The sequence below is a fragment of the Cynocephalus volans genome, chromosome 15 (assembly GCF_027409185.1).
Source record: "Cynocephalus volans isolate mCynVol1 chromosome 15, mCynVol1.pri, whole genome shotgun sequence".
Taxonomy (NCBI): domain Eukaryota; kingdom Metazoa; phylum Chordata; class Mammalia; order Dermoptera; family Cynocephalidae; genus Cynocephalus; species Cynocephalus volans.
Genome location: NC_084474.1, coordinates 56378158 through 56397626, shown reverse-complemented (window position 1 = coordinate 56397626; position 19469 = coordinate 56378158). Strand labels below are relative to the sequence as shown.

Sequence of the window (19469 nt, the reverse complement as noted above, 5' to 3'; positions counted from 1 at the left end):
ACCAGCCTTCCTTCCTTCCTTTCTTTCTTTCTTTATAATTTCCTTCCTTCCTCACTGCCTTGGATTGAATGTCTCCCCGAAACTTGACCCCCACTGTGACAGTATTAAGAGAGCGGCAAATGCTACTATGGTAGTTGAAAGGGGGGGGGCCTTGAAAAGGTGATTTGATTGTGAGGACTGTACCCTCATGAATGGATTAATCCATTCTTGGGATAGTGGGGGTGATTCTGAGTGCTTTAAAAGGAGAACACATGAGTCTCTCTGCTCTGCCATTTTCTGCCATGTAGCTTTGCTGTAAAGTCACCACCAAAGAAGACCCTTGCCAGATGTGTTTCCCTGGACTTTGGACTTCCCAGCCTCTGAAACTATAAGCAGTAAATTTCATTTTCTTACAAATTACCCAGTTCTGGGTATTTTATTATAAGCAACAGAAACAAACTAATAATTTTCTAATTGGTACTGAGAGTGGGGTGTTGCTTATGAAAAACACTTGAAAATGTGGAAACGGCTTTGGAACTGGGTGTTCAGGAGAGGCTGGAAAAATTTCGAGGAGCAGGCTAGGAAAAACCTAGCTGCTGGTGAAAATTTAGAAGACAAGAAAACCAGAGAAAGTTTGGGATGTTTTAGAGACTGGTTAAATGGTGGTGACCAGAATGCTTATGGGCTTTAAAGACCATTCTAAGGAGGTCTCAGATAGAAATAAGGAATTTATTGGAAACTGGGGCAAAGACCACGCTTGCTATTAATTGGCAAGGAATTTGGCTGCATTCTGTTCATGCCCCAAAGTATTATGGAATGTGGAACTTAAAGGTGCTGACCCAGGGTGTTTGGCAGAAGAAATTTCTAAGCAGCAAAGCATTCAGGAAGTCTCATGGCTACTTGCAACAGCCTATGCTGAGTTATGGCAGAAAAGGTATAAGGTAAAGCCAGAATTTATAATTCAAAAGAAAGCAGAAGGCAAAAAATTGGAAAACTTTCAGGCTGGCCACAAAAGCAAGGGTGTAGCCCAGGGACCCTTTGCAAAGGAGATGACTACAGAAGAAAGGGATTATCGAGAAGGGAAAAAAAAAGACTTTAAAGGCATTTCAGAGATTTGGAGTCTGCATCTTCCATTATAGGCCCAGAGGCCTCGGGAGACAGAATGGTCTTAGGGAATAGGTCCGAGGCACCCTCCACAGGCTCACTGCCCAGGGACACCTCAGGAAGCTCCTTCTAGCACCAGCACCTGCTGCTTTGGCTGCTCAAGCTGTGGCTAAATTGGCCTCAGGTGTGGCTGGACCTGCAGCTTTGGAAGCTACAAGCCAGAACCCTTGGTGGCAACCACGTGATGTTAAGTCTGCAGGCTTGCAGAATGCCAGAGTTGTGGAGGCTTGGGAGCTTCCACCCCAATTTCAAAGGATGTATGGAAAAGCCTGGGAACCCAGGAAGAGATCTGTCACAGGGGCAGAGTCACCACAGACATCCTTTGCTAGCACAATGCTGAACAGAAATGTGGGATTGGAGTTGCAGCAGAAAACCCCCATCAGCGCCATGCGTAGTGGAGCCACGAGAGTGGGACCACCATGGAGACCCCCAAGTTGTAGAGCTACCAGTGTGCAGTGCCAGCCTGCAAGAGCTAAAGCATCACCCGAGACCAAGAAAGCCATAAAAGTGGAGCTGCCCGAGGACTTGGGGACCCAACCCCACATCAGCATGTAGAGGGTGTTGAACATGGAGTCAAGGTACATGATTTATCAGCTTTGAGATTTAATGTCTGCCCTGCTGGGTTTTGGACTTGCTTATGACCTGTATCCCATTTTTTGGCCTATTTCTCCCTTTTTGAATGGGAATATGTACCCTATGCTTATCCCACCATTGTATCCTGGCAGTAGATATCTTGTTTTGATTTTACAAATGGGACTTTGGACTTTTGAGTTGAAACAAGTTAGGACTTTGGGGATGAAACAAATGTATATGTCTGTGAAAAGGACATGAATTTTGGGGGACTGGGGTGGAATGCTTTGGATTTAATGTCCCCCCCAAACTTGACCCCCACTGTGACAGTGTTAAGAGGGAGGGAAATGCTATTACAGTAATTGAAAGGTGGGGCCTTGAAGAGATGATATTATTGTGAGGACTGTACCCTTGTGAATGGATTGATGCATTCTTGGAATAGTGGGCATGGTTCTGAGGTCTTTAGAAGGAAAGCACATGAGAGTCTCTCTCTCTTTCTGCTATGCCATTTTCTACCATTTGAAATTTCTGCATTGTTGTAAAGCCACGGCAAAAGAAGACCCTCACTAGATGTTCTCCCTGGACTTTGGTTTTCCCAGCCTCCAAAACCATAAGCAATAAATTTCATTTTCTTACAAATTACCCAGTTCCAGGTATTTTGTTGTAAGCAACAGAAACTAATACACTGCCCCCATGTACTTGTCTCATTTTGGTGTCAGAGCAATGCCAGCCTCATAAAATGGATTGGGATGTACTTCCTTCACTTCTGTTTTCTGAAAGAGATTGTGTAGAATTGATATTATTTCTTCTTCAAATGTTTGGTAGAATTTGCCAGTGAAACCATGAAACCAGATGGGCCTGAAGTTTCTTTTGTGAAAGATTTTAAATTATAAAAATTCAGTTTCTTTAATAGATATACAACTATTCAGGTTATCTATTTTTTTTTTCCCTTGGGTGAATTCTGATAGTTTGGTCGTTTCAAGGAATTTGTCCATTTCATCTAAGTTGTTGAGTTTATCTACATAAGAGTTGTTCATATTACTTCCTCATTATTGTTTTAATGTCTGTAGATCTGTTGTGGTCTCCTCACTTCCTGAAATCGGTAATTTGTGTTTTCTGTCTTTTTTTTCTTTGCTAGTCTGGCTAGATACTGTTATTGATCTTTTCAAAATACCAGCTATTGTTTCATTGATTTTTGTCTGCTTTTTTTTTTTTTTTTTCCATTTCATTGGTTTCTACTCTATTATTTCTTTCCTTCTGCTTGTTTTGAATTCATTTTGCTCCTCTTTTTCTAGGGTACTTTCTTAAGATAGAAGCTTGGGCTATATTGATTTGAGCCTTTTCCCCCCTAATATAAGCATTTGATGCTGTCAATTTCCTTCTGAGTACTGCTTTAGCTACATCCCACACATTTTGGTATGTTGTGTTTTCCTTGTTGTTTGTTTGTTTTTTGGTTTTGGGGGTTTTTTTTGGCAGCTGACCGTGTCATTCATTTGAAAATATTTCCTTTTTTTTTTTTTTTTTTTTACTGACACAATGTTATTAACTATGGCTATGGGTACATATATAACTGGTCTTTCACATCTAAAGATAACAATCCAACAAGTTATCATAACTTCAGGTTATAAATATTTACAGTTAATGAACTAGATACATAAAAGATAATGAGAGAACTTTTTATCTTCAATCACCAGAAACCTTAAATAGAGCAGCATTGTTCCTGTACTTGTCTGCAGTCTCTCTAATATTTTCCAAGAGAGAGATCTTCTATCATGAATTCTTTGTACTCTTTATCAGCTTTAGCAATATGCTCCTTAAGATGTTTCTCCACAGACCCCACACGTGTAGCAATCATCTCCAAGACAGTGCACATTATTTCCCAACTTTTGTCTTTCTTCACTTGTGGTCTGCACAGCTGTTTGGTATTCCTGCTGAACAGCGTCTCAGTCATAGCTTCCCTGAGGCCCTTGTTAACAGTACTCTACAGCAGGTGCTTGTGTTTCTCCAAGGACTCAAGCTCCTTGGCACATTTTCATCCTCCTCTTCAGTGTCCTTAACTTTTTGTTAATGGAGATCATCCACCTCTTGAATTTCTTTCAGAGATTTCAGACTTCTCTTGCTTTCTGTTACATTGTATTCAGTTGTTCTAAAGTATCCTCCAACCCCATTTTTAAACTTAGAGCTTTATTAATTTCTTCTTCACTTTCATTTAGGAGTTTCTTGAGAGGTACATAAACTTGAACCCTGTATTTGACAAGGTGATTGGCACCAGCCTCAGGATTAAACTAAATTTCGAAGTCGTGACCTTTGGAATTCTCAGCACCCTTAGGGATAAGTTTTCATTTTCTAGCCAATTTATAGTACTCTGCTAATTGTGTTTCAGTTACCTCTTTGCCTCTGGCCTGTTTTATTTCCTCATTCCACAGTTTCTGTTGTTCTGCCTCCATGTCCTTGGTTAACTTATTAATGGTCTGCTGCAATTAATTTATTTCATGATTTATTCTCTCAATGTCTGCAACTGAGTATTTCTGGTTATCTGTCATGTTCTGTAGTCAAGTATTCTCCTGTTTTATTGTTTCATATTCTAATTCCCTAACAATTTCTTCATCAAAACTGTTAAATTTCTGGTCAAGAATGGCTGAATGGAGTCTTAGCTTTCAGTTTTTTCAGTGACTCTAGACTATTTGGTTTTCTCTTTCTTGTTCCAGTCTTGCAGTCTGTCCATTCAGTGCTTGCTTTTTGCTGCTAATGATTCCAGCTTGGAAGCATCTACATGAAATAAGTCCTTTAGCCTTTACTGCATCTCGACATTCATCTCTTCAAAGCTGTCACACCACTCATGAACTCTCATAGCATTTTATGGTGTAATCCAAAACAAATTATTATACATAATTCCATATTCAGTTTCTTTATTTGATGATGTCAATCGTCAAATAAAGGTGAGCTTTCTTTCATGGCAGTATGTGTCTTCAATTATCATTCCTGATAAAATCAGGTGAACTTCAACAATAAAAACATCTCCATTCCTTAATCTCCAAAACATGCTTTGTGTTATATCAGTACTTTCGAATTTGTTAAAGCTTGTTTTATGACACTGGATATGTACTTTTTTTTTTTTTTTTTTTTTTTTTTGTCTTTTTCGTGACCGGCACTCAGCCAGTGAGTGCACCGGCCATTCCTATATAGGATCTGAACCCGCGTCGGGAGCGTTGCTGCGCTCCCAGCGCCGCACGCCACGGGCTCAGCCCGATATGTACTTTCTTGATGAATATTCAATGTATACTTGAAAAAAATTTGTTTTTTGTTGTTTTTTGGGTGGGGTATTTTATAAATGTCGATTTTGTTGATAATGTTTGGTATTCAAAACTAGATCGATTTGGTTGATAATGTTGCTCAGTTCTTTATCTCTGCTGATTTTGTTTACTTGTTTTATTTCTTACTGAGAGAGGAGCATTGTAATCTACAGTTGTGAATTTGTCCATTTCTCCTTTTACTTTTATGAGTTTTTGCTTCATGTGTTTTGAGGCTCAGTTTTTATGTGTGTGCACATTTAGGATTGCTGTGTCTTGTTGGACAATTAATCCTTTTTTCATTATGTAATGTCCTTCTCTTTCTCTGGCAGTTTTATTTTCTTTGTAGTTTACTATGTCTAATTTTTTTTTTTTATTATCTTATGGTCTACTTCCAGATATCTGATATTAATATAGCCACTTTGGCATTCTTTGGATTAATATTTGCATCGTATGAATTTTCCCATCCTCTTACTTTTAACCTACCTATCTCATTAAAGTGTTTTTTCAGACAGCATATAGTTGAGTCTTGTTTTTTTATCCATTGTTACTTTCTCTTTCTTATAATTAGTATGTTTATTCCATTTACACTTAATAAAGTATTGAGATGTTTGTATTTAGGTATTATTGGTTTTTCCGTTTCCTCACTCTGTTTTTTCCACTGTTTCTATTTTCATGCCTTCTTTTGGATTGTTTGAATATTGTTTAGTTTTTATTTTAATTTTTTTTGTTCGTTTTTTGGTGGCTGGCCAGTGTAGGGATTCGAACCCTTGACCCTTGGTATTGTAACACTGTGCTCTTAACAAACTGAGCTAGTTGGCCAGCTTGATTGAGTTATTTTGTTTTGGTGTCTGGCCTGTATGGTGATCTGGACCCATGACCTTGGTGTTATAAGGCTGTGCTCTAACCACCTGAGCTAATTGGCCAGCCCTGAGATTTTTTTACTGTATTTCTTTATACATTCTCTTAGTGGTCTCTGTAAGGATTTAAATCTACATACTTGGCTGTCCATTTAGCTTAGTTGGTTAGAGCACAGCCTTGTAATACCAAGGTCAAGGGTTTGGTTCCCCATATTGGCCAGCCACCAAAAAATATATATACATATATGCACACACTTAATTTTCCACATTCTACTTAGAATTAATATTTTACCACTTCAAGTGTAATGTAAAAACTTTACCATTATATCGGTCCCTTTACCCTTTTCCTTTATGTTGTAGTTATCATATGTGTTACATTTACGTTCATTGAAAACCCCATCAGAAAATACTATGATTTATGCTTTTAACCTTTCTACACATTTTAGTTTATAAGAGGAGAAAAACAGCCTATTTTATTTACTCAGATATTTGTTATTTTTTTGCTCTTCCTTCATTCCTGATATTCCAAGTTTCCTTCTATTATCATTTCCCTTACATCTGAAGGAGTTCCTTTAGCATTTCTTTTAAACAAGTTCTGCTAGAGATGAATTCTCTTAGATTTCCTTTATTGAGGATGTCTTTATTTCATCTTCATTTCTGAAGGATATTTTTGCTGGCTATAGAATTCCATATTGATATTTCTTTTCTTTCAGTACTTTAAAAATTTTGTGGGGCTAGCCATTGAGCTCACTTGGCTAGAGTGTGGTGCTGGTAACACCAGGGTCAAGGGTAAATTACCTGCTAGGTGCCAAAAAAAAAAAAAATTCTGCTGCCTTCTGTCCTTCATGGTTTTTTTGTTTCGTTTTGTTTTGGTGGCTGGGTGGTTTGGGGATCCAAACCGTTAACCTTGGTGTTACAACAACATGTTCTAACCAACTGAGGTAACTGGCCAGCCCTCTTCCATGTTTTTGATGAGAAATCCATTGCTATTCAAATTGTTGTTCCCCTGTATATATTGTTTTTCTCTGGCTCTTTCAAGATTTTTTTCTTCGTCTTTATTTTTCAGCAGTTTATGATATGTCTATATGTCAGCTTCTTTGAATTTGTTACTGAACCCAAGTCCAGCTGCTTGCCCTCTATAAAAACCCTGGCTTGCCAAAATCTGTTATCCCAGGACATTCAGCTCCTGGCTTAGGCTCACCAGAACCCAAGTCTGGCTGCCTGAACCAAATGAAAACAAAAGACTGGAAAGTCAAATGTTGGCAAAAATGGAAGTCAGCTTTTACTCAGGAATACCAGTGACCTAAGGAGAGATGTTAGGCTAACCCACCTCTCTAGTAAACCCAAAAGAGAATTGCCAGACTAAAGCCATCTCGAAGACTCATATTTATTGAGCGGTTTTTAAAGAGGACATTGAGAAAATGGAATGTGGGAAGTGAAAAGCAGGGGGGAGGGGGCCATGTCAGACGCCAGGTGCAAATTCTTGCCAAGCCTACTTCTGGCTTCTGCTCTCATCCTTGATGTTATCTTAGGGTCTGGCAGAATTTTGCTTTGGGGTAGAATCAGCACAGCTTTATTGATGTCTTCCTTAGTTTCTCAGGATCTGGAAAGTTCATGTCTCATGGCAAGTCTGCAGTTCCAGGCTGACTGGGAAACAACTTTACATTTATGTAAATAATGTCATCTTGCCCCATAACCAAGGCTTAAAATATCACCATGGGAGAAAGGGGAACTCAGAAATACATGCTAAGAAAAAAACTAGTTTTTTTTGTTGTTGTTGTTGGTTGTTCTAAAGCTCATGCTGTTTTAGGTCCCAACATGACTTCAGTCCTGCTCACTCCAACTAATTACCCCTTTTGGGTATGATGAGCTTCTTCAGTCTGTAAGTTTATGTCTTTACCAAATTTTGGAAGTTGTCAGCCATTATTTCTTCAAAGATTTTTTTCTGGGCAACACTATTTCTCTTCTCCCATTGGGACTTTTATGACACAACTGTTAGGCCATTTAGTATTGTCCTGCAAGTCCTTGAGGCTCTGTTCTTTTTTTCTTTTTTCTAATTTTTTTCTCTCTATTGTTCAGATTGAGTAATTTCTACGGATAGATACAAGTTTGCTGACTTTTTCTGTCTTCTCAATTCTGCTGTTGCACCCATTCACTGAGTTTTTTATTTTGGTTATTGTATTATTCCATTCTAAAATTTTATTTGGTTCTTTTTTTAAAAAAAAAATCTTTTATTTCTCTGCAAAGCTTTTTAGTCTTCTATTCATTTCAAGAGTGTTTGACTTTATATCTTAGAGCATGGCTATGATAGTCACTTTTAAAGGTTTCATTGGAGCGTTCACAGCATCTGTGTTATCTGGGGTTTGGCATCACTTGATTGTGTTTTTCCTTTCCAAATACTGAGATTTTCTTTATTCCTCATTTGTCAAGTAATTTTTTGACAGTATGTTGGCAATTTTGAATATTATGTAATGAGGTTTTCAGTCTTGTTTAAATCCTATGGAGAATGTTTGTTTTATTTTATTTGTTTTTTTAGCAGTTAACTGGATAGGCTCAGGTATCAGTTTTCCTACTTGACTTCTGCAGACTGTGGTTCTACTGCCAGTTTAATTTTTAAACCTTTCCAGTGCTATTTGGATCTGTCCCACTTGTTTATTACTGGGTCCTGGGCAGTGATCTTCTCTTGTAATTTAGTTCTCAAAAGTTGTAGTATGATGTTTAAGGTCAGGTTTATTTATATGGATGATCTGAAAGGTGAGCCCAGAAGTTCATATACAATTTTATGTGATTGTGTTTTTGAGTTCCCTCCTCTTTTCAATCTTCTCTACACTTTCTGGCTCCAAGAGGTTTCCCTTCCTCTTCCTCTGGCTAGAAAGCCAGGCCTTAATTTTTCCATTCTTTTGTGCACTTCCCATGACTGTGTGCCCCCCAGGGCTGAGCAGCAAGAGAACAGGAAGAGGAAAAAAGCAATAAAGAGTCCCCTGACATTGTTAGGACCATAGTTCCTCTGACCAGAGATAGGAGTTCCCCTCCCTCCCAATTTTAGGTACCTGCTTGGCTGCCACTGCAACTGCTGCAGGATTGCCTGAGAGCTGGGATGGGAAGGAATGGAAAAACCAAACAAAAGAAACGGGGAATTTCCCCAACTCTTTCTACTATAGGATCAACTGTCTTTTTGATAGGGATAAATATACAGATAGCTTCTCCTGAAGCTTTTTCTGTCCACACCAAATGCCCAGTTCTGGGCTTTATGCTGCCTTTGAGTTCAGGCCAGGAGATACCAGAAGAAAGAAAAATGAGAAACTCACTGCTCGTTTGGTGGTATTTCGAGTTCTGGTTTCTTTCTCCCATCTGCTTGCAACCATTAAATTTTCAGTGTCCTCTCATGGCTGCTCCATGAATTCTGTTCTATGTTTTTCATTGCATTCAGTGGGACAGACAGAGTGGAGTGTGTTTACTCCATCTTAACAAAAACTATCCTCTTTTTACTATTTTTGAATGATTAGCATATTTGAAGAACTATGATGTACTTTACATAGGTTATTTTATTTAATCCTAAGGGGAGCTATAACTGTCCATAATTTTATAGATTAGGCAATGGAAGCTTAGAATGGTTAAGTTACTTGCCACATTGAGTTACTTTTGCAAGAGGAGTTTATTCCAGCATGCTGGGGTCACTCAGCATTCAAGACAAAAGCGACCCTGAACTCTTAACACAAGCACTTTTTATACAGTTTTTTTTTAGGCAGACTTTGGCAACAGGATGAGTTGTTTACTGTTTACAGGTTATCAGAGGTGACCTTTGGATTTATTGGTGGGCTTTAGCGGGCTGGCACACCAATAAGGAATAGTGTATTTCCCAATCATTTATCTTCCTTGTGGCCAGGTGGCCTCTAGATAAGGAACTGGTCAGTTCCTGGAACCGGGTGATGTTTTACTCCCTTCCTGGAATTTAATGTGTCTGGGCCTGCCTTACTTAAAATGGCATTAGTTATGTTTTCTCATCTTTAGCAAGCATCAAATACAGAAGCAAATTAAACATGTTAAAGTTATATTTTTTTCTACAATTCCCTCCTTTTTCTTGTGCGTATTTCAATCATGAAATACTTGTCTCTTGTTGATTTAATTCCTGATATTGTTGTCGTAACATCATAATCTGAACAGTGCTAACACATTCTCTAACAAAAGCTACTAAGCGATTTAAAATGCAGGGACCAAAGGTCAGAAATAACACTAAAATAACTAGTGGTCCTAGCAGGGTAGACACGAGGGTTGTGAGCCATGGGGAGGAGTTGAACCATGACTCAAACCATCCCTGATTTTGTTCTTTTTCTTTTTTTCTTTTGGCTAGGCCTTCCCTAATTTTGGCCATGGAGTCTTTAATTGCCCCTGAGTGATCAATGTAAAAACAACATTCTTTTTTTAGTACAGCACAGAGCCCCCCCTGCTGAAGGAACAAGAGGTCTAATCCTCTTCTATTTTGTAGGACCACCTCAGAAAGAGAGGTGAGGGACTCTTGTAATTTAGTAATTGAATTTTCTATTTCTTTAATATCAGCATCTATGGCTGCCTGTAAACCTTGGTAATTTTGATGCTGAACAGCCAAAGCTGAAATTCCTGTAGCTGCCCCAGCCGCTCCTAATCCTAAGCCCAAAACGACAGAGAGCGTGATAGTTATGGGTTCCCTTCTGGTTCGGTAATACCCATTATTATTATCCCAGAATGATAGTAGTTCCTCATAGGGATGGTAAATAAGCCGAGGCAGCAACTGAACTAGAACACAAAAATCCTGGGTCTCTTTCAGGACCTTTGAGCTAACACAGGGTGTAACCCCAGTAGCACAAGCCCACCATCCCTCTGGAGGGGGCAACAGATATGTGTCACCAGACCACTTAGGTTGAATGTCTGGTTGCACAGCTGGCTGGGTGTGGAAGGTATTTTTCCCACGCATGTTCCTTGCCCTGCAACTGCTGACAGAGTGAGTTTGACCTGCCGTTGCTGCCAATGACAGTTGGAGACATCAGTTGTAGTTTTAATTTCATTTGTGAAGGCTATCCCTTCATAGTATGGGGGAGCAACATTATAGCAAAGCCAGCAGGAGTGGGTAGCACTGGGGTTGGTACTATTTAAGACCTTGAAGGCCTCAAAGATTAAACGGAATAACCCAGGTTGTTCTTGAGGCCTGGGTTCAGGGGGCTGAGATATTCCCTTTGGTGCCCTAGTCTTGGACTCCTTAGTGGGGGCTGAGGACTCTGGTCGGGTACCCAGGGGTGCTGGGGTAGTCTTTGGTTTGACCCCTGGAACTAGGTATTTATTTGGGCCTATGGCAGTGTACTGGGTTTCTGTTTTGAGCTTGATGGTAAATAACAGCCCATCATCATATTCTTCTTTATAAAATCTTAGTCCCCATGTAAATCCCCTTTCCCATCCAATGGCTTTTTTTCCTGAATCTGTGAAGGATATTCGGAGGGGGTGACACCATCCCTTGCAGTCAGGGACAGTCTTTTGATGTTTTTGGTGGATATAATTGGCAGTCTGGATTAATTTGTTTACTCCCAGATGAGTCCATTGGTGCATTTGTTTGATCATGGCGCATGCTTGTTCTTGTGGCAAGATAGGCTTGCCTGACGCTGCATGCCAGTGCCCTTTTTCCTGATCATAACGGTTATTAGAGTCCCTTGAGATCATTGCTACCTCCTCAGCAGAGTATTTAAACTTGGGCTTTTCTAGCTCAGGGACGTTAACTAACAGAATTAGATGTGGACCCATGGGCTGCCGCCCTTGCCTCAGAATCAGCCAAGTTTTTTCCCCTGGCGATGGGGGAATCCCCTTTCTGGTGGCCTGGGCAGTGTATAATACTCACTTTTAGTGGTCGGTGAAGGGCCTCTAGCAGGGCTACGATCTCTGCCTTTTGATTTCTTTTCCTCCAGAGGTTAGCAGGCCCCGCTGTTGATAGATGGCACCGTGCACATGGGCAGTGGCATAGGCATACCTGCTGTCCGTATAGATGTTGATTCTTTTGCCCTCTCCTCGTTCAAGGGCTTTCGTGAGGTCAATGAGTTCTGCCTTCTGGGCGGACGTTCCTGCAGGTAAGGTCTGTGCCCATATCAGGTTCTGGCCATCTACCATAGCGGCTCCTGCCTTTCGTACTCCTTCCTCCAGGAAACTGCTGCTGTCAGTAAACCAGGTGGCTTCAGCGTCCGTCAGAGGCTGATCTGACAAGGCTTTCCACCATCCATGTGCCTCTACAAGCACTTGTTGGCAGTCATGGATAAGAGGGTCAAGGTCAGGGTCTGGGAGCAGCGTGGCTGGATTTAAGCTCACTGGGGGAGCGAAAGTAACCTGGTCTGAGTTCAGTAGCAGAGTCTGATAGTGAGTCATGCGAGCATTTGTGAGCCAGCGGTTGGGGGGCTGGCGGACAATACTTTCTAAGGCATGAGGTGCCGAGATTACTAAACTCTGTCCCATAGTCAACTTGTCAGCATCTTTTACTAGAACTGCGACTGCCATTATGATTCTTAGACAAGCTGGCCACCCCGAGGCTACTGGGTCTAGATTTTTAGACAGATATGATAGAGGCCTTTTCCAGGGCCCCAGTTTTTGAGTTAGGACCCCCTTCGCAATCACCTTATTTTCTGCCACATACAAGTGGAAGGGCTTGGTTATGTCGGGGAGCCCCAGAGCCGGTGCGGACATTAAGGCCGTCTTGATGCTTTAAAAGCCTGCTGTTCTTCCTTTCGCCACTTGAAGGGCTGACTGTTCTTGGTGAGGGTATATAATGGGGCTGCCATCTCGGCAAAACCAGGTATCCATAGGCGGCAGAACCCGGCAGTACCTAAAAATTCCCTGACTTGTCTTGGATTAGTGGGTGGCAGAATGTGAAACACTGTCTCTTTTCTGGCCTCAGACAACCACCTCTTTCCATCTTTAAGAAGGTACCCCAGGTAACTGAACTGTCGCTTGCAGATCTGAGCCTTTTTTGGCAGAGACTCAATAGCCCAGTTCTCCCAACTCTGTGAGGAGACGCTTTGTCCCTTCCAGACACAGTTCCTCGTCGGCTGCTGTCAGGAGGAGGTCATCTACATACTGTAACAGAGTTACCTGGGGGTTAGAGGCCCGGAACACAGCCAAGTCTTGGTGGAGGGCCTCGTCGAAGATGGTGGGCGAGTTTTTAAACCCTTGAGGCAGGCGGGTCCATGTGAGTTGTCCTGCTAGGCCAGTCTCTGGGTCTTTCCACTCAAAAGCAAAGTGCTCTTGACTTTTTACAGCCAGCGGTAAGCAGAAGAATGCATCTTTGAGGTCCAGTACTGAGTACCAGGTCCTGTCTGGAAGTAACGAACTTAAAAGATTATAGGGGTTAGGAGCTGTAGAGTGGAGGTTGGCCACCCGCTTATTTACCTCTTGAAGGTCTTGGACCGGTCGGTAGTCATTAGTCCCAGGTTTTCGGACCGGTAACAAGGGCGTGTTCCAGGCTGATTGGCTCTTCCGTAGGATCCCCAGCTGGAGCAATCGGGCAATGTGGGGTCTGATGCCTTCATGTGCCTCTCAGGACATTGGGTATTGTCGGACAGCTATTGGACTGGCTTGAGCCTTCAGCTCTATGTGGACAGGGGGCCAGTTTTTAGCCTTCCCTATCCCTGCAGTTTCTGCCCACGCCTGGGGGTAGTTTTCTAACCACCAGTCCATCTGTCCGGTCTCCTGCCCTTGTTTTTCAAACAATTGGTATTCATCCTCCAGCCTGAGAGTTAGTACCTGGAGAGGCTTTCCTTGTTGATTTAGCACCCGAGGTCCCTCGGGGTCAAAATGAATTTGAGCACTCATTTTGGTGAGGAGGTCTTTTCCCAGTAGGGGGTAGGGGCACTCAGGAATGACAATGAACAAGTGGGATACCCAGCCCATGCCTAGGTCCACCATTCTTCGGGTAGTCCATGAGTACTGCCTGTACCCTGTAGCCCCTTGTACCCATGACTTCTTTTTGAGAAGGGGTCCATTTGCTTGTTGTAATACTGAATTCTCGGCTCCAGTTTCTACTACGAACTGAGTAGGCTTCCCTTCCACTGTTAGGGTTACCTTGGGTTCGGGGAGGGGGTCCAAACCCCATCCCCTCTAATCACTGTCCTCCTGCAGGGCCAAGACTTTGGGGGCCTAAGGTTTTTTCTTTTTCTTGTAGCATTCTCGAGCCCAATGTCCTTTTTCCTTGCAGTACGCACATTGATCCTTTGCTAGGGGTCCCTTCCTGTTGCCCGGTACTGTTTTATTAGTTTCCCTGACTACAGTGAACAGAATTTTGTGAAAATTTCTTTCTTGGCGCTTTTCTCTCTTTATTTCTTTAGCTTCCTGCTCTTTCTGCTTTCTTTCTTCCTTTTCTTCCTCTGACTCTCTATTATGATAAACCTTTTCAGCCACCTGTACTAATTCCCTCAATGACTTATCTTGTAACCCTTCAATCTTCTGCAGTTTCTTACTGATGTCTCTGCTGGACTGGTCAATAAAAGCAACTGTCACTGTAGCTTTGTGCTCTTCACTACTAGGATCATACGGGGTAAACTGATGGAATGCCTCCATGAGTCTCTCCAAAAATGCTGATGGAGACTCATTGGGCCCCTGGATCACCTCTCTTACCTTAGTCAAATTGGTGGGGCGTTTTGCTGCCCCTTGGAGACCTGCCATTAGAGCCTGGCAATAGACCTTCAGGGGCTCCCTACCTTCTGCCGAGTTGAAATCCCAGTTAGGTCTGGTCAACGGGAATCCTGCATCTATGACATCAGGGAGGAGGGTAGGTCGCCCATTGGCTCCTGGAACGTTCTTTCGAGCCTCCAGGAGGATCCGTTGTTTCTCCTCGGTGGTCAACAGGACCTGGAGGAGCTGCTGACAGTCATCCCAGGTGGGCTGATGAGTGAAGAGAAGGGATTCTACAAGGTTAGTGAGACTCTGGGGGTTTTCAGAGAAAGGGGGATTTTGAGATTTCCGGTTGTAAAGATCGGAAGAGGAGAAAGGCCAGTACTGTAAGGGCTGGTTGCCCTCTTCATCAGGAGGGCCATAAGCCCGCAGGGGGAAGATAGGTATCGCCTCCGGAGAAGCTGCCCGCTTACTGCGCGTCCCCTGCGCAGGACCTTCTTGTGCTCTTTGTGGATCCTCTGGCGGGGCTGAAGGCCCTGGCGGGGCTGGAGGATTGGCTGCCTGTGGGCGAAGGGAAGGGGGATAGGGAGGAGGAGGAGGATCAGAAAGAAGCCAGTCTGGGTCAGTGGATGGCAGGACTTCCGGTTTCTTTTCCATTTCTCGGAGGGCAAATACAGCCAGTGGACCTGTTAGGGGAACAAAGGGATGGACCCACAGAGGAGGATCCGTGACTTGATCTTCCCAGACTATGATATAAGGTATCTGGTCTGGGTGACTTTTAGAACTAAAATCTTTCTTTTTACCACCGTGATCAGTGGCGGAGAGAAGGAACCTTCAGCGGGCCACCCGAGTTGGAAAGTCGGCCACTCTGAAGAACAAAGTGTCGCCCACTTATTCCTTTTAACTTGCACAGACAAATTATTAGCCCTGTCCTTCACGTCAGTCCAGTATTTCAGAGTCAGAGTTAAAGGGGTAGAGACAGTCTGCCCCATGTCGCCCCAGAAAATCGTCAGTCCCCACACACACGCAATCAGACAAACACCAGAACACTGATGCGCCCCTGCCACGGGCGCTACAACCAGATTATCAGAGAACTCGTGAGGGGTCCCTTTCCTAGAGATCTCCCATGGAGCTGAACTTGTTTGTCTCCCACAGAGGAATCTGGAGCATCCTCCAGGATTGCTGTGGCTGCGACGTGCTGGTATGTCTGCCCGCTGCTATGACCACCACAGACCGGTGACTCCATCTCGGAGCCTCCAAAAAACTAAAACCAGACCAATGACTCCCTCCCGGAGCCACTGAAAAACTAAAACCAGACCGATGACTCCCTCCCGGAGCCACCGAAAAACTAAAACCAGACCAATGACTCTTTCCCAGAGCCACCAAAAAACTAAAACCAGACCGATGACTCCCTCCCAGAGCCACCGAAAAGCCGAAACCAGATTACAGTAGACAACAAAGACACAAAGACGGACAGACAGGCAACCACAGTACCTGCTCGAGCGATCCTCCGTTCTCTAGTCTCTGGTCCCAGAGAGAGCTGATTCCTGGCCAATGCACCAAAAATGTAAGATCGGTGCACCATGCACAAACCCCACATGTCGGGATGGCTCACCTCACAAAGACCATGAGACAGAGACCGATGCAATCAAGCAAAAGGAGTTTATTCCAGCATGCTGGGGTCACTCAGCATTCAAGACAAAAGCGACCCTGAACCCTTAACACAAGCACTTTTTATAGAGTATTTTTTTAGGCAGACTTTGGCAACAGGATGAGTTGTTTACTGTTTACAGGTTATCAGAGGTGACCTTTGGATTTATTGGTGGGCTTTAGCGGGCTGGCACACCAATAAGGAATAGTGTATTTCCCAATCATTTATCTTCCTTGTGGCCAGGTGGCCTCTAGATAAGGAACTGGTCAGTTCCTGGAACCGGGTGGTGTTTTACTCCCTTCCTGGAATTTAATGTGTCTGGGCCTGCCTTACTTAAAATGGCATTAGTTATGTTTTCTCATCTTTAGCAAGCATCAAATACAGAAGCAAATTAAACATGTTAAAGTTATATTTTTTTCTACACCACATTGGCACAGGTTATAAGTTACATGGTTGGGATATGGTCCCAAATCTGTGTGACTCCCAAGTCTGTCCTTTAAAAGTGGTTCTTGGATGCCAAGTAAGAGAGTAAAACCCTGGCAACATTGTCAAAGAAACAGAGATAATTTGGTGTTTTCCACTTCTGTGCTCACTAAGAACTCTTATCAGAAACTGAACTTATGTTGAGGACCAAGTGAGTTAAAAACTACGGTGATCATTTTTGAAACTAAAAGGCCTTCCTCACAAATGGAGTTAAGCAGGAAAGCGGTAATCATGTAAAAAAATGCACTAATACCACTTCTGTGATTAGAAATCTGAGTCAGGATTATTGTAGTGTAACATCATTTAATAAATTGATAAGATATTTTTCTCTAAGTTAGGTGGTTATTCCTAAGATCAGTCCCAAAGAGAAGCAGTTTTCCCATTCAGATCTCCAAACAGCCAGAGCTTTAAGAGAACCATTTCTGATCTTGTCCTTCATGCCTTACCCCATAATTATTTTGTAGATTAGGGAATATATGAAATATGTAAGATTCAGAAAACAAAAATATATTGATAGAAAGAGTATATATTTTAGTTTTCTTATGTAATGTCAAAGGACAACATTACAACAAATTTAAAGATCTAAGTTGGCTTTATTACAATTCTAGAATCGGTCATTCCATAAAATAGAGTAAGTGTTCCAATGAGCTGATCTTAAGAGGTTGGGCTTTATACACAGAAACAGGGCTGAAAAAAGCAGACACAAAGAACAAAAAGCAGATTGGTCATTTCAAAGTTACTTACTTTTTAAGTTGGAAAGGAGGAGACAGAACAATGGAAAAATAGCTGACGAGTTAACATCAGGTTACTCCTTTTTCTGTAAGGATTAAAGGAGAGGGAACTTCACTATCATGCTTATTGAAGATATAAACTGGCCTGTTTGGGAAACTGGCCGTTATCTCTCTTTCCTGATTTCTTGGAAGGTAAAGCAACAACTTAGTTTGGGTTTGGTGATGTGGAACTTTAGCCAGAGGTGACTCTGTTTTGATTCTTTAGTCTGGCCTTTTGGAGCCTAGTGCAAGAATGTAGTCCAAAACAATGGCCTTCTGTAATTCTTTGTTGCTGTTTCTTTTGTTTTATCTTATTGGCCTCTAATTCTGTTTTTTGTTTTTGTTTTCTGGCTGGCTGGCATGGGGATCTGAACCCATGACCGTGGTGTTATAGGGCAATGCTCTAACCAACTGAGCTAATCAGCCAGCCCAAGCCTCCTATAATTCTTATTTAACAAACAGGAAGACAAATCAGCCTGAAGTAGAATACATATTTGGAAATTTAAAAGTAATCGTTTCATCCCAAAATGAAATGAAATCAGTTGAACTAGGTTCTGCTCATCTCTACCAAGTTACATTGTTAGATGACATGTAAAAAGAGGTCCTAGAGCTTTGGACATGAGAGAAGCAATCCAGGCCACTTTTAGGAAAATAAAGCCCAGAGGGAAGTTATCAAGTTGGAATCTTTGCATGTGTTCCCCTTCTCACCACATTCCAAGAAAGAATCACTAGTAATTATGAGAAATGTTCCAGGAAGCCCTGAGGATGACGGAAAAATGCAGCAATTAGTGTTTTGTAACCTTGATTGATAATGTGGCCCCTTTACAAGCTCCACCTGGGTTGGCCAGGTCCAGTTCATCCAGACTGAGGTATAACATAAACAGTGGACTTAAATTAACAACTGACAATTCTTGAGTGCCTATTCCGTGTCAGGTACTGAGATGAGACAACTGATAGGTGTTCATCACCTCTCTTACTAAGGACTATTATCAAGAAATACCTGCCTGTTTGCCAGGATGGTTAGATCTGGGGCTTTTTCTCAGAAGCTCTCCATCTATTTGTGTTTTCCTTCTGTAGAAGAGATCATTTAAGAGAAATGGTCATCATCATACAACTGTAGCTGTTAGAGACTTTGGTATTTATTCCATCTATCTCCTTATAGAGTCTGTGAGAAGCAATCAGAGGAAAGTGAGTGCCTAGCCCCTTGTAGTGCTCTTGCTTATTCCCCACTTAAATATGAAATATAAGAAGATTAAAGTTACTCATAAACAGAAGAATAAAATATAGATAAGCATTTCGCTTGTCCTAGAATGGAAGGTGGACATTTCTTTATTTTTTAATTTTTTTGTTGAATCATAATTGATTATACATATTTTAAGGGTTCAGTGTTGACATATGTTGATCAAATTAATATTACTAGTATATATATTGTTACAAATTGTACTTATTCTTTATGCCCCTTGTCCAATCTCTCCCTCCCCCCTCCTACCCCTGATAACCCTAGATATCTCTCTCCTTCTGAAAGAGTAATGGTTATTCTGTTGATTTGTTGGCTAGATGATCTGTCCAATGCTGAGAGATGTGTTCAGCTACTCCAATATTATCATAGAACAGTTGCTTTTTCTGTCACTCTGGAATGGGCTTTGTGGAGAGAGACATCCCCTTCTTTTCTTTGGTCTCTGCTGGACATTCTCCAGTCAATGCATTCCAGTGGCTGGTGGACCATTTGCATGGTGGTTGTGACGTCTAGCCACCACTTTCGCAGCAGCTGTGGTTATTGTGGTGGCTGTGGTGGGCCACCCACATGGAAGTGATGTTTTTGGTATGCTCCTTGGTGCTGGTGGTGTGCCTGGTTGTAGGAGGGGTCAGGTCTCCACTCTATACCTTGGGCCCTGGGGCGGGGCCCAAAGGTGAGCATTTGTAAGAGTTAAAACAACAAACAAAATTATAAAGACAAAGGTGAATAATTCTGATTATGTAAAAATGAAAAACCTGTAGGTGCCATAAAAAAACTAAAAGGCAAATGACAGACTAGGAAAAATGGCAAATTGTTGATAACCTCATAATATGAAAATTTACAAAA

General features: G+C 42.0%; 1 protein-coding gene and 1 pseudogene across 1 annotated transcript in view; one reads left to right on the top strand and one right to left on the bottom strand.

Moving 5' to 3' along the window:
- The window catches only part of SPAG1 (sperm associated antigen 1), a 77281-nt gene that overhangs the window by 29608 nt on the left and 28204 nt on the right, over positions 1 to 19469 (top strand). The gene's annotated exons all lie outside the window — the stretch shown is intronic.
- LOC134364134 (kinetochore protein NDC80 homolog) lies at positions 3397 to 15474 on the bottom strand (annotated as a pseudogene).